This window comes from Phyllobates terribilis, unplaced genomic scaffold (genome assembly GCF_046119375.1).
Source record: "Phyllobates terribilis strain yellow unplaced genomic scaffold, ASM4611937v1 Scaffold_12__6_contigs__length_324123572, whole genome shotgun sequence".
NCBI lineage: Eukaryota > Metazoa > Chordata > Amphibia > Anura > Dendrobatidae > Phyllobates > Phyllobates terribilis.
Genome location: NW_027362772.1, coordinates 255,856,334 through 255,870,459, shown reverse-complemented (window position 1 = coordinate 255,870,459; position 14,126 = coordinate 255,856,334). Strand labels below are relative to the sequence as shown.

At 45.0% G+C, this 14,126-nt stretch overlaps 1 long non-coding RNA gene across 2 annotated transcripts in view; it reads right to left on the bottom strand.

Annotated features, from left to right (window-relative positions):
• The window catches only part of LOC141172554 (uncharacterized), a 55,827-nt gene that overhangs the window by 19,450 nt on the left and 22,251 nt on the right, over nucleotides 1-14,126 (bottom strand). For both annotated transcript variants that reach the window (XR_012252487.1, XR_012252488.1), the window contains exon 2: nucleotides 12,685-12,726. This is a non-coding gene — a long non-coding RNA (uncharacterized lncRNA). The remainder of the gene's footprint in view (nucleotides 1-12,684; nucleotides 12,727-14,126) is intronic.

The following is a 14,126-nucleotide window of genomic DNA, read 5'->3' as shown; positions in this document are numbered from 1 at the left end:
TAGACCTCTTGCCTCCGGGTGCGCTCGCTCCAGACTGCTCCAAGCGACACCCATCTTTTCTCTTCTCTTTCGTCTCCTCCCACTTCGAGGGCGGTCCCGGGGCAACTCGGTGACTGTCAGCTCCAGGGGGAGTTCTTTCACGCTGACAGACACCTCCAGCATCACAGTCTCTGTTGGTGGGGGCGGTTTCCACTTTTGGCGCCATTTTCTGTCCTGGCCCACGATGGGAGGTGGCCTCTTGCCCTCCTTTGGCACGCCCATAATGGCGTCCGCTGCTCTTCCAAGGCGGGAAATCTGCGGTTTTGGCGGGAAGCGTCGCCCAGTGGCGGGAAACTCTGCAGATGGCGGGAACAAGTTGGAAATGGCGGACAATCGGCGGGAAACGACTGGTGATGGAGTCCGATGGCGTGGACCCCCCGGAACCGGCGGGAGACTTCTTTCTGAGGTAAACTTGCACTTTTCTTCAGGCACGCAGTACCCGGGTGTTGCGGGCACGTAATCCTGCCGACTACGCCAAAGTTGACGCACCCCCTGGGACATATTCCTTTTTTGAGGGGAATACCCGGCACCGGATCAGATGGGGGGTTGTAGTCTCCGAGCGGCTGTGACCTGGTCCCGTGCCCAGGGCGTCAAGCTAAGTGTTATGTGGCAGCTTTACAGATGTTACTAAAGTTCTTTTGTGTCGACTACGCCACCCGTTGTGATGCGGTCACTGTGGCCGCCGCTGCAGCAGGGTCCGCTGAGGCTGATGGTGGATGCGCAGCTTGGTGGGATCAACCCCAACGGGAGGGGTATAGCCTCAGAGGGGACAGGCGCAGAGGATGGGGGTTGTGGTGGTGCGATGCAGCCGGCAATGAAGACAGACTCGGGTTGTGCAGTTAAGGGTGTTTACTTACTGCTGATGTTGTACTGGTCACTCCAGCTGCTAGTGACCACCCGAGCCGTGCTGCGTCCACCAGGTCCTGGATCCGGCCAACCCCCAAACAAGTCCAGAGCGTGGCCCTGAGCTCTCCCTCTGTCCTTTCTTCAGCCGTCCCCACCAGTGATTCACCTAGGTCCAGCTCCCTCGGGCCTTCTTTTGGGACACCCTTGGCCCTGGGTTCCCTGACCCTTCATGTGGTGTGCCTTCGGGGTGAATGTGGTGGGTGACCGTGACAGACACTGCCCACGGTCTCCGGTCTCTGGCTGGGGAATGTCTTTGCCCCCACCAGCTTGGGTTCCGGTACCCTCTTGCTGACTCCTCACCCGGTGCTCTAATTTGGGTTCTTGGGTCCCTTCAGTCTTCCCCCTCTGGGTCTTTCTCTGCTCCACTCTCTCTCTCTCCAGGGCTGCTGTTTCCTTCTCTCTCCTCTCCAACTGACTTGTTCTCAGCGTCTGACCCTGATCTAAGTTGGTGCCCTCCTTATATATCCCTCTATGTGTGAGCTCAGGTGACCAGCACCCAATGAGCTCCTAACACTACCCAGACTGCTCCCCCTATCTGCCCCTACACTACATGGGATGTACCACCCCCCTCCCACTCCAGCCAGGAACAGGCTCGGTTGTACCTGCACATTTCTAAGTGGGAGTACCGTCGGCCTGCTCCTCTGGAATGGGATGTATGTAGTGCATGCAGTCTATCTGAGCTCAGTTCCACACTCCTTCCTTACCCGGGAGTGGAATATCACACCTCTGGGTTGAGGTGCAATACCCCTGTAGCAGCCGAATCCTCAGGGTGCTACATCTTTGCTTAGTAACTCATTAGTGGAAGACATTAGTGGAATTTATAAACTGGGCATTTGACCTAGGTAGTGGCAACTTCATTAAGCAAAGAAACGCAAAACATTTATCCTATAAAGAGTGGACAATTATTTGCCACAAGCCAATGTTCAAGCTCTAAGTATAGGTGGAGAAGTATTGTGTGACATAATACAGAAGCGGAGGTGATGTAAATCAAGTAGTAAACAATACAATACATCCCCGGTTTATGACTTTCACATACAGGTGTCATTAAGTGTGAGAATTAGGATTACAGATGTAACTTCAAATGTGTTCAGAAAAACACTGGAGCCAGGAATAAACTATGACCCGATTCATCAAGACTGGAGTAAAGTGCACCTAATTCATTAAGAGGTGGGCGCTTAATGAATTTGGTACATCTTTAAGCTGCTGTGCACCTGTGTAAGAAATGCACTGCAGTCCAAAAGTTGAAAAGCCCTTATCCGGACCAGACAATGTCAGCTGACAGTCTATGTGGGCCTCATGATTATTCTCCAACAGATGATGTCGGGGGAGAGTAAGATCTGGAACGTTAGATCTCCGGTGGAGAATCCTTTTCATCTCCGATGGAGAATCCTTTTGATTTCTAATGAAGAACCCTTTTGATTTCCGAATAAGGACCCTTTTGCTCTCATTGAAATAAGCAGCCACTAGAGATGTCTGTCAGTGGCTCTATCATAGAGAACACAGAAAAGCTCAGCCAATTGGAGGCCAGACAGAATATAAAGTGACTCCATCTGTCTCATTATAATGAATGACTTAGTGGCTTCGTTTGGGGTTTCCGCATGATTCTCTTTTCTTGGGGATTCACACAAGATGGATGGTAACAGTGTGTTCTTTTGGCCTCTGTCTGGCTGATATGTGTCTGCATACTGTTTATTTAACTTACAAGAAAATGCAGCTTTGGACACTTAGTCTAACGTGTATGGGGGCTTTAGGCTAACATTGACCAAACCCATGGACAGCCAACAGTCCAATGTGTATGGGGGCGTCAGACGACTTTTTCTTGACAGATGACATTGGGAAAGATAAGTATCTGGCATGTCCAATTTCGCACTGCTGATCCTTTTGTTCTACTTGAGATAAGCCACCGCCAGAAATATGTGGTAGTAGCTCTCACAGAGAACACAGGAGTGCTCGGCCAAGTGAGTGCTTTTGTGTATGGAGGAATCAAGTGAGATAGCTGTCAGCTGAACGACAGGTATCTAAAGTGTTTGAGGAACTTAAGATATTATTCAGCTACAAATGATGAAGCCATGTGCAATTATAATAATTCATCTGGAACACAAATATACAAAAGGACCAATGTCCATCCATGATTCTAATATTCAACAAGGCAATTGATGTGTTGCCCACTTGAAGCCCCATTCTATATCCCAGAAGGGCGAGCTTGTCATGTCTTGGTGGATTCAGTCAAGTCATGTATTACATAGTCATCTAGTTATACTCTCGCTATGTAAAATTATATTGTATTTGCTCCAACAAGAGTCCAAGCAGATAAACATACAAAAAAAATTGGCAACAATAACTGGGTGTAAAGAAAGCCAACATCCATGTAAATCATAATCTGAACTGGGTGTTTGCTGTCCAAGTACAGGTCACTTTCTGGAGATGTGCACTGATCTTACTTAGTTCCTGGAAAAAAAACGTAATAATTAACGTGCAGTCACAGAATTAAACAATTCCACACAATTTCACTCACATCAATAATTGTGATTTATTAGCTTTTCCCTTTGGAATTCAGCCAAGGTGACTCTGGATGACAGTCAGCCTCTCGTCACTTTTTCCTCTACAAGATGAGTCTACAAAGAAACAGTCACACACAAAAAGCTCTTGTATTGTTTTACTAAATGCGGAAAAAGGTTTAATCTCTTTGATAGATGTGCCAGCCTGGATAGTAACACTACGTCCAGTACAATGAAGTCTGCGAGTGTCGTAAACAGCCTAGTACATGTGCCGGCTCAGCCCGGAAATTCTTCTTAAAAGGGAAATTACATTAAAAAAAAAAAAAAACATTCTTATGCATAGCATTGTCATTTTAAAAGCATATTGGGATACATGGATCTTTTATTATACACCAGACTGCTGCCGACCAAGGAGCTATGTGTGGCTGCACGCTAAACCTCCATCCAATGGTTACATTCTTCACGGCTGAAAGTCTAATGTGTATGAGATGATGTCGGTGGAGATAAAGTTCTCCAGAAGATAAGCCACCGAAAAATGTCTGGCAGCGACTTTAGAACACAGGAGCAGTCATGTGTATGGGAGAGTCGGGCGGGATAGCTGCGGGCCGAATGATGGTTCAGCGGATCATGTGGCCGACAGCTCTATCGCCTATGTGGCCCTTTTCTTTCCTTAACTGAAGCCCAGTAGTTCCGAGTAGACTCAAGAGAGTGGTAACTTGATGGTCTAATAAAGCATAGACTTTGTAATTTATTAGAATACTTTGTAATCTGTGCAAATATAACAGTCTGATTCACATGCTAGATAAAATCTGTGCAATCCAGGTGTCCCAAGATAACAGCATACTCTAGACCATACTCTAAGCTATGGGAATACTCCATTAGCCACCTGCCCCGCCACTCGCAAGAAAGCAGGGAAACTTCACTGCATAATGTCTCAGCCGTCTCCATGCACAGATTCACTGCGATTAGCCTCACGCTAAGGACAACTGCGACTTCTTATATAGACGTCTACACACCCAACATTTAGGCTCTTGCCACCACCACCCCTCTGCATCATCTTAAAGCAGGTTCTTCACCGACAGCCTCCAGCAACACGAAGATTGGCGTCAAAGACCATTTTTTCCGGTGCCGTAGCACGTGTCTAACAGAAGACTACAAACGGTGCCAACTAAAAGGACAATGCACCAATTAATCCAGCAAACCAAAATACACACAGCTCAAACAACCTATGCACTATAAGGACAAAAGTATTGGGACACACTGAATTCAGTCCCATTGTCACAGGTGTATAGAATCTGAACCCTCGCCATGCACCCAGCCTGACCACATTCTGCCCGCTGCACAGTTTCGTGGAACAGGGATAATGCTATTGGGGTGTGTTTTTTAGGGGTTGGCCTCGGCCCCTTAGTTCCAGTGAAGGGAAACCTTAATGCTTCGGCAGAAGACATTTTTGACAATTGTAGCTTACAACTTTGTGGGAACAGTTTGGAAAAAAACCTTTTCTGTTCCTCGTGACTGTGCCCAGTGCAAGATCCATAAAGACATGGTTGGGGCAATTTGATGGAAGAACATGACCTCAACCCCATCCAACACTTTTGGGATGAACTAGTGAATTGATGAATAGATGAATTGAACCCAGCCCCTTTCTGTTCCCCATGAATGTGCCTAGTGCACAAGGACCAAAAAGACATGGTTGCGGGAGTTTGGTGTAGAAAAACATGACTGGCCCAGACAAAGTCTGGACCTCATCCAAAACCTTTGGGGTAAAGTAGAACCGAGACTGTGAACCCGGACCTCTCTCCTCAACATCAGTGTCTGACCTCACAAATGCTCTTCTGGATGAAGGGGAAAAAATTTCTACAGACACCTCCCAAATCTTGTAGAAAGTCATTCAAGAAGAGCAGGAACTGCAAAGAGGCCAACTTAATGTCTATGGATGTATAATGGGAAGTCAAAAAAGCTCCTGTAGGTGAAATGTGGAGGTGTCCTGATACTTTTTTCTATATAGTGTATATATCCATGCATCATATTCATATACACTTCTATATAGAGAGAGGTGAGTAAACAAACAATCTCTCCACTACCAGGTACTGCGACCCCCCGAAGATCCAGCAGCGACCACTGACATCAGAAAATCAAGTCTCAACTTGTCAGGTTTTACAGATTAACTAACGAAAATAAGTAAAATGCTTCATAAGAGTCGTGAGACTACTGGCCGGTATTGATCACCTGTGCTGTGCAGCGTGTGTGCGACATATGTACATTCAGAGTAAGACTTTAAAACTAAGGCAACCGAGGTATTGTCGGCTCAGCAGGAGCTCAGGGGCTGAGGAGGTTTCCTTGACTTCTGCTGTTTGCAATGACCTCTATCTTACTTTGCTCTATAGAAGTGCAAGCCGATGTGCAGAGAAGATATTTTTCCTATTGATTAATTGGAAACTGGTGATGTAACCTTGTTGATGGTGATGTAAAAAAGATCCCCACCGACGTCATGTTAGGATCAAGTTAGAATTTAATGAAAGAAAATAAAATGAAAGGTAGACTTTGATGCACAGATGTTAACCTGGAAAAACTCTTCACAGGGAGATACTCAGGCATCATGGGTGAAACCCCTGAAAGAGTGGCTTTTTCAGGGGTGGCAGCTTATATGAAACAGGCATAGATGAATGTATCCAGACCCCGTATATTATTACCAAACTATCTAAATATATTCACTCCCCAGACCAGACCACAAAATTAAAATCAGCCCCAACCCCAGCATTGCTGAGTACTTGTGATATGATATTCTCTCTGCAGTTTTGACTGAGATACATTATTGTCTATTTCAGCATTACTTTAGCGGGGTTTATTAAATCCCATAAACCCCTTTAAATAATATATACATGCAATAAACCAGAATCATGTTTTCTGCCAGCACTATTAGAACCCTCCTGTTAGTTCTTTTTCTATTTTGTTGGTCACATGACTTTCTGCCTATATAATCCAGCTCCGCCATTCTGGCCTTGCTGGACTTCAGTGTTACATTTACTCTTAAGCTAGCCTGGTGCCTTGTACCTAACTCTGTAGTTTGCTTGGTCTTTGGACCACTAGTACTTTTTGTTTGTTTGTCTTTGCTCTGCTACAATTTCTGCTAGGAGGTGTCCAACTATATCCCAGTCCTTAGTTCTTGTAGGGACTCCTCCCTTATATCTATAGGTCTGCGTTCAGACTAGCCGAGGACTTAGGCGGGTCTGTTCACAAGGAACAGGTCCCCCGCTGCATCGTAGGGAATCAGCTTAGTCCTATTGTAGGGACAGTTTTCCTATCTTTCCTTAGTGCTTGTAGCAGTTCATAACAGTAAGTCCAGCCCAAAATAAAACATTCTAAGGGAAGTAATCCAGATATCAGCATGGTGTCAGTTCAGGAGTTGGCTCAACGCCTGCAGGGACTGTCTTTGGAGGTGGCCGAGCTCCAGCAACACGTGAGTAGCTGTCCTGGAGCGCATTTTGTCGAACAGAAGGTAGGACTGCCAGATTTTTTTTATGGTAAACAGCAAGATTTTTTTTCCTTTAAAAACGCTTGTTTATTATATTTTCGTTTAAGATCCAGATCCTCGGGGAATGAATCACAGCGCATTGGGTTTATAATGTCACTTTTGCGCAAAGAACCACAGGGATGGGCCTTTTCTCTACAACCTAATGATCCGTGTTTTAGATCTGTGGAAGATTTTTTTTCTGCTATGGGGTTGTTGTATGATGATCCTGATCGAGTCTCATCTGCTGAAACGGAATTAAGACATTTGAAGCAGGGATCAGGTGATGTGGAAAATTATTGTACATACTTCAGAAGATGGTCGGCCGAAGTGGAATGGAATGACTCAGCATTAAAATGTCTGTTTCTTGCTGGTCTAGGTGAAAGGGTTAAGGATCTGCTGATTGCCTTCCCAAAACCTGGAACCTTGCAGGAGGCAATGCAATTAGCTATACGTGTGGACAGGAGATTGCTTGCTAGGATTAATGAAGAGAAATCTACTGCTATGGCAGCTCCTAGTTTTCAGAGGGTCTGCTCGGAAGGTGGAGAACCGATGAAGATTGGGGTGATGTCACCCCACTCTCAGGAAATAGACCGCAGGTTTGCTAAGGGATTATGCTTTTATTGCGGTAAATCTGACCGCTTTATTAAGAACTGTGTGCTTCGTTTGAACAAGGAAAAAAAAAAAGAGGTCAGTTACGCCCGTATAGCTTGTTTAAACTCAAAAGGAGTATTTCTTTCTGGAAGCACCTCATTCCAGGAGGAGTTGATTGAATTTCGGGTATTTGTGGATTGTGGTTCTACACTCAATGTGATTGATAAGGGATTTTTGGAAAAATTTAAATTAGAATCCAAACTTTTGTCATCTCCTATTTCTGTGGTTGCTGTTGATGGCTCTCCCTTGAAATGTATTACTCACAAGGTTTTTGAATTTCCCCTCACCATTAATGGTATTCACCAAGAGAATTTGGATTTGGTGGTATTAAATAATTTGCCTTCTCCAGTGGTTTTGGGGTTACCTTGGTTAAAATTGCACAATCCTGCACTGGACTGGTCTACCCATGAAATTAAGTCTTGGAGTCCTAAGTGTCATGATAAATGTTGTAACGGTCGCATTGCTGCTGTGGAAAGAGGGGAATTACCTGTACCTATTCAGGATTTTTGGAGTTTTTTTTCTGAGGAGGAGTCGCAGGTTTTGCCTCCTCATAGGGACTATGATTGCACCATTGAGTTTGTTCCTGGAGCTACTCTTCCCAAGAGTCGCTTGTTTAGTCTGACTATCCCTGAGAGAAAGGCCTTGGAGGAATACATACAGACAAGCTTGGCCGCCGGTCAAATTAGACCTTCTAAGTCTCCTGTGGCTGTTGGATTTTTTTTTGTAAAAAAAAAGGACGGCGGTTTACGTCCATGTCTGGACTTTCGCGAAATTAATAAAATTACCGTACACAATTCCTACCCACTGCCATTAATTCCTGACTTGTTCAACCAGTTAGTGGGGGCCAAGTGGTTCTCTAAAATTGATCTCCGGGGGGCATACAATTTGTTACGTATGAAGGAAGGTGATGAATGGAAAACTGCTTTTAACACTCCGGTGGGTCATTTTGAGAATCTGGTTATGCCTTTTGGTCTTACCAATGCACCAGCGTTTTTTCAGAACCTTATTAATGACATCCTAAGACCGTTGATTGGTAAGAATGTGGTGGTGTATTTGGATGACATTTTGATTTATTCGCCGGATCTGGAGTCTCATTGGCAGAGCATACGTGAGGTATTGCAGTTGTTAAGTGACAATTCACTTTTTGCTAAGCTGGAGAAATATGAGTTCGCTGTGCAGAGAATTAGTTTTTTGGGCTACATTATCTCCAGCGAGGGCTTTGAGATGGACCCGGTGAAGGTTCAGGCGGTGCAGGAATGGCCTAGGCCTATTGGTTTGAAATCGATACAGAGATTTTTGGGTTTCGTCAATTATTACAGAAAATTCATTAAGAATTTTTCTATAATTGTTAAGCCGCTGACCGATCTCACCAGGAAAGGTGCGAATACGGTTCAGTGGACTACGGAGGCCATTGAAGCTTTTGTGTATCTCAAGGAGAGGTTCAGTTCTGCCCCCATCCTTATGTAGCCTGATGAGACCAAGCCTTTTTTGGTCGAGGTTGATGCTTCTTCGGTGGGGGTCGGGGCTGTTTTGTCTCAGGAAAACAAGGATGGAGTACATCCCTGTGCCTTTTTTTCAAAAAAATTTTCGTAGACCGAACTTAATTACGATGTTGGTAATCGGGAATTGCTGGCTATTAAACTCGCATTTGAACATTGGCGTCATCTCTTGGAAGGTGCTAAATTTCCTATTCAGGTTTTCACTGATCATAAGAATCTGATCTATCTTGATGCTGCCAAGCGCTTGAATGCCCGTCAGGCTAGGTGGGCACTTTTTTTCTCGCGGTTTAATTTTTCTGTTACTTACATCCCGGGTACCAAGAATGTAAAAGCTGATGCTTTATCTCGCAGCTTTTCTCCCATGGTTGGTACCGAGGAGGAGGAGAGCATTTTACAGGAAGGTGTTGTGATAGCAGCATTGGACTCCGTTTTGGAAGATGGGATTCTGAAAGCCCAGGAGGATGCCCCGTATAACACTCCCCATGGGAGGTTGTTTGTGCCTAGGAACTTTAGGAGAGATTTGTTTGTGGAGTGTCATGAGACTGAGACTAAGAGACTTGTAGGGCGCAGTTTTTGGTGGCCTGGGTGGCAGAAGGAAGTCATTAAGTGGGTGCGTCAATGTACTGTGTGTGCTAGATCTAAGTCTTCACATGCTCCTGCTGCGGGGTTGCTTTGCCCTCTGGAGGTTCCTAGTGCACCTTGGACGCATCTTGCTATGGATTTTATTACTGACCTTCCTGCCTCTGAGGGTTTCACTGTCATCTGGGTGGTCGTGGACCGTTTTAGCAAGATGTGTCACTTGGTTCCTTTCATCAAACTGCCCTGCGCTAAGACACTCGCTAAGGCTTTTGTTAAGGACATTGTCAGACTCCATGGGGTTCCTACCGACATTGTTTCCGATAGGGGGCCTCAGTTTGTGGCTCGTTTTTGGCGTGCCTTTTGTGACAGGTTGGGAGTTCATTTGTCATTTTCATCTGGATATCATCCTGAGTCTAATGGACAGACAGAAAGAAAGAACCAGGATGTTGAACAGTTTTTGCGTTGTTTTGTGGCTGACAATCAAGAGGGGTGGTCTGAGTTTCTGCCACTTGCTGAATTTGCTCTTAACAACCATAAATCCTCTTCTGCTGGGTGTTCTCCTTTTTTTTGTTGTACTTGGAGACATCCGTCGTTTGGGTCATTCTCCAAATTGGTATCGGCTGTGCCGGAGGAGGAGAATTTTTCCGGTGATTTGGAGAGAGTTTGGACTGATGTACGTTGTAACCTTCAAGAGGCTAACGAAAAATCTAAGAGGTACTTTGACAGGAAACGTCAAGAGGTTTTGTTTACGGTTGGTGACATGGTTTGGTTGTCCTCTAAGAATCTGCGGTTGAGGATTCCTTCTAAGAAATTGGGCCCGACATTTGTAGGGCCGTTTAAGGTACTTCAGGTAGTCAACCAATCTGCTGTTAGGTTGGAGGTTCCCACCTCCTGGAAGATTAATCCGATGTTTCATGTTTCCTTATTGAAAAAAGCTGAGGTTTCGGATAGGGACGCCACTGTCTCTGTTCCTCCGGTGGTGGAAGACGGTGAATATGAAATTTCTCGCATTCTTAATTCTAGATGGCATAGAGGGAGATTGCAGTATCTCGTCGCTTGGAAAGGTTTCGGTCCCGAGGATAACTCCTGGGTAAAAGCGGATGATGTCTCTGCTCCTAGACTTGTCGGAGCGTTTCACAGGAGGTTTCCTGATAGACCTGGGCCTGGAGGATCCGGAGGATCCTCATAGAAGAGGGGGTACTGTTAGAACCCTCCTGTTAGTTCTTTTTCTATTTTGTTGGTCACATGACTTTCTGCCTATATAATCCAGCTCCGCCATTCTGGCCTTGCTGGACTTCAGTGTTACATTTACTCTTAAGCTAGCCTGGTGCCTTGTACCTAACTCTGTAGTTTGCTTGGTCTTTGGACCACTAGTATTTTTTGTTTGTTTGTCTTTGCTCTGCTACAATTTCTGCTAGGAGGTGTCCAACTATATCCCAGTCCTTAGTTCTTGCAGGGACCCCTCCCTTATATCTATAGGTCTGCGTTCAGACTAGCCGAGGACTTAGGCGGGTCTGTTCACAAGGAACAGGTCCCCCGCTGCATCGTAGGGAATCAGCTTAGTCCTATTGTAGGGACAGTTTTCCTATCTTTCCTTAGTGCTTGTAGCAGTTCATAAGAAGCATGATACGCACAATATCGGCCTACACGTTCTGCCACCGCTTTTTACTGGTTTAAAAGATTATTTCCATCTTTTGAAGTTATTGGTGCAAATTGTTTCGCAGAACCCAGTTCATTTACCTCGTCAATATTCTGTGACCACTGGATAAACCATTTTCTTCTTATAAACCGGCTTGACATAACATCACCTTTGCAGCGTGACATCATACCAGGCCAGCTACTCAAAAGAAGAGCCGCAGACGTCATCAGGTAAGAGGCACTTGTTAGGGCTCTCGTCCAGCAACCACAGATTGCCAACATGGCTTGTGTCCTACCGGGTCCTGCAAATCGATTTGCACCAACTCTAGTTATTAAATATTGAAAAAAGAGGTGATAACCTTCAGTCCCAGCCATTTTCAAGGTGGTTCCACCCTCCCTCAATACCCAAGTTATCACCTAAGAACAAGGATTAGTGTTGAGTAAGTATGTTCTATTAACCCTTTCGCCGAGTATGCTCAGGCCGAACTCCGAGTATTTATAGCTGCTTGGTGATATGGTTGAATCACTCCCGTGTGCATGATTTGCAACTGTTTGACAGCTTTATTACATGTGAGGCATGTCAATTTCTTACACATTCCTCACATGTAATAAAACTGTCAAACAGTCACAAATCATGCACACGGGAGCGATTCAACCATATCACCGAGCAGCTATAAATACTCGGAGCTCGGCCCGAGCATACTCGGACAGAACATACTCGCTCAACACTAACAAGGATCTTAAATCGCCCATTGCATTGACCACCGCTCAGTTTATTTTCTATGAGACTGCAAAAAAAAATTCAGTTCTGTACTAGGCTATCTCCAGTAGTCCCATAGAGAAATTAATAGTCTGTATGATCTTTCTATAAAAGGGGTTTTCCGGGACAATTTTTTCCTTTTTACTATGGGCATAAGTACTAACAGGCAGGCAGTTGCTACCAACTACCTGTTGTGACGGGGGCTGATCACAGACCGTTCCTACCCGTGATTAAGCGCCTTATGGTGATGTCATATCAACAGAGCAGCGGCTTCTCTTCTGCTCTGCTCACGGGGCATGACAGCCAACGTTATGGTGATTGACAGACTGCTCCCCGCTGCTTAACTGCAGAGAGTTGGCTGTCAATCAGCATGACGTCGGCAGTCACACCGCATCGACAGAGCAGAGTGGAAGGGGAAGAGTTGCTCTGCTGATGTGGAGCAGCAGAATTGCCGGCAGGAGTGGTTGGTGACAGCTTTGGGCCTAAAAACTAAGTCCTGGATAACCCCTTTAAGATACGCTGATAGATTTGTCTTATACTAACAGCTACAAAGCTCAATAACATCTACAATTCCCCTATTAAACAAAAGGGTATACAAACCTCCAAACCACACAACGAAACTCCAGATTTTTGTTCATCAGGCTGCAAAAAAAACAAAAAAAAAACGGACATATGAATTTACCAATTTAAATGAATGTGTCCAAGTTTTTCATACGGTCAGAACACGTGTGACAAAAACTGACATGTGAATAAGACCTAAGAGGTGCTTTTCTTTTTTTTTCTAAAGGAATATTAAGAACCAACCGGTCTGAGACAGCAAGCTAGTTCTATACCTGCTCCCATCAATATATGTAGGAGAATTTATATACCGCTCATCTGTTGAAGGTTGAGTTAAATATTATAGAATATGTATACACAATATCACAGTAATTCTTCAGTGACTTTGCTCTGTGTACATAACTTTGTACGACCATCTCATTATCTTTGTGTGATTATTCATTTACTTGCATCGGTTGTGATTAGTTTGTTTAGTGAATAATATAACGCCACGTCATGGGGACGGTGAAGTTCTCAGTTACCTCTCCCTTCCTCTGTAACTTTACTCTAGAGCAGAAGGTTAATGTGCAGCATCATTGCGGTTTTATAATAGGAGATGGCAGTAATAGGTAACAGGAGGTCGTCTGCCACAGTAAGTGCCGGGTGTCAGGGAATCTAGAAGATCAATGTTTGATCAATGGGAGTCTGAACCCCCCGATCCATTATGGATCCTCAGGTAGAAACCGTAGCATAGCGTGGCTTGTCAGCGCCCAGGGGAAGGTAATTATTTTGCCCCTCCTATCCAATGAGCTATTAGTTCTCCTGGAAATTATTGCTGCCGCTCACGCTGAAATCCCGAAGGGTTGCGTAAAAGGTCACAACGGGTGCTGTAACCTTGCGCTCACATATGCATGACCGACTCGGGCATTGCCATTGCTGGAAGTCTCGGCCTAGTGCGAGAGGCCCAAGCAGGGGTGGATTAAGAGTAGCCAGGGCCCCGGGCAGTTTGGAAGGCGTGGCCCCCACCTCCCCCCGGTGCCTGATGTATCACGTGACATGTCACATGATCCCCTTTGGTTAATCATGTGATAGGTCATGTGAGTAACGTACAGGTGCTCTGGTGCACATCTATAGATGGAAAAAGACAGATAGCGCCGAGCAAATTTTTCCCTTCTGTACAGCACAACATATGCATTACATAGCGCTATACAAAATAGAGCAGAGGTGGGAGATTAATTTTCCCAAGGGGCCACATGAGAGACTGACTATTGTGGAGGCCGAACCAATAGGCTGAAATTAATTCTGCTCAATATTAATATTAACATATTAATTATAATTATTTGTTTATATTAATTGTATGACTTAATATTGAGCACAATTAAGTATGCTGACATCACCCTATGTACAGTATGAGCCCCAGGTAGCACCCAACATACAATATGAGCCCCCACATACAGTATGAGCCCCACAGAGCACCCTACATACAATATGAGCCCCCACATAAT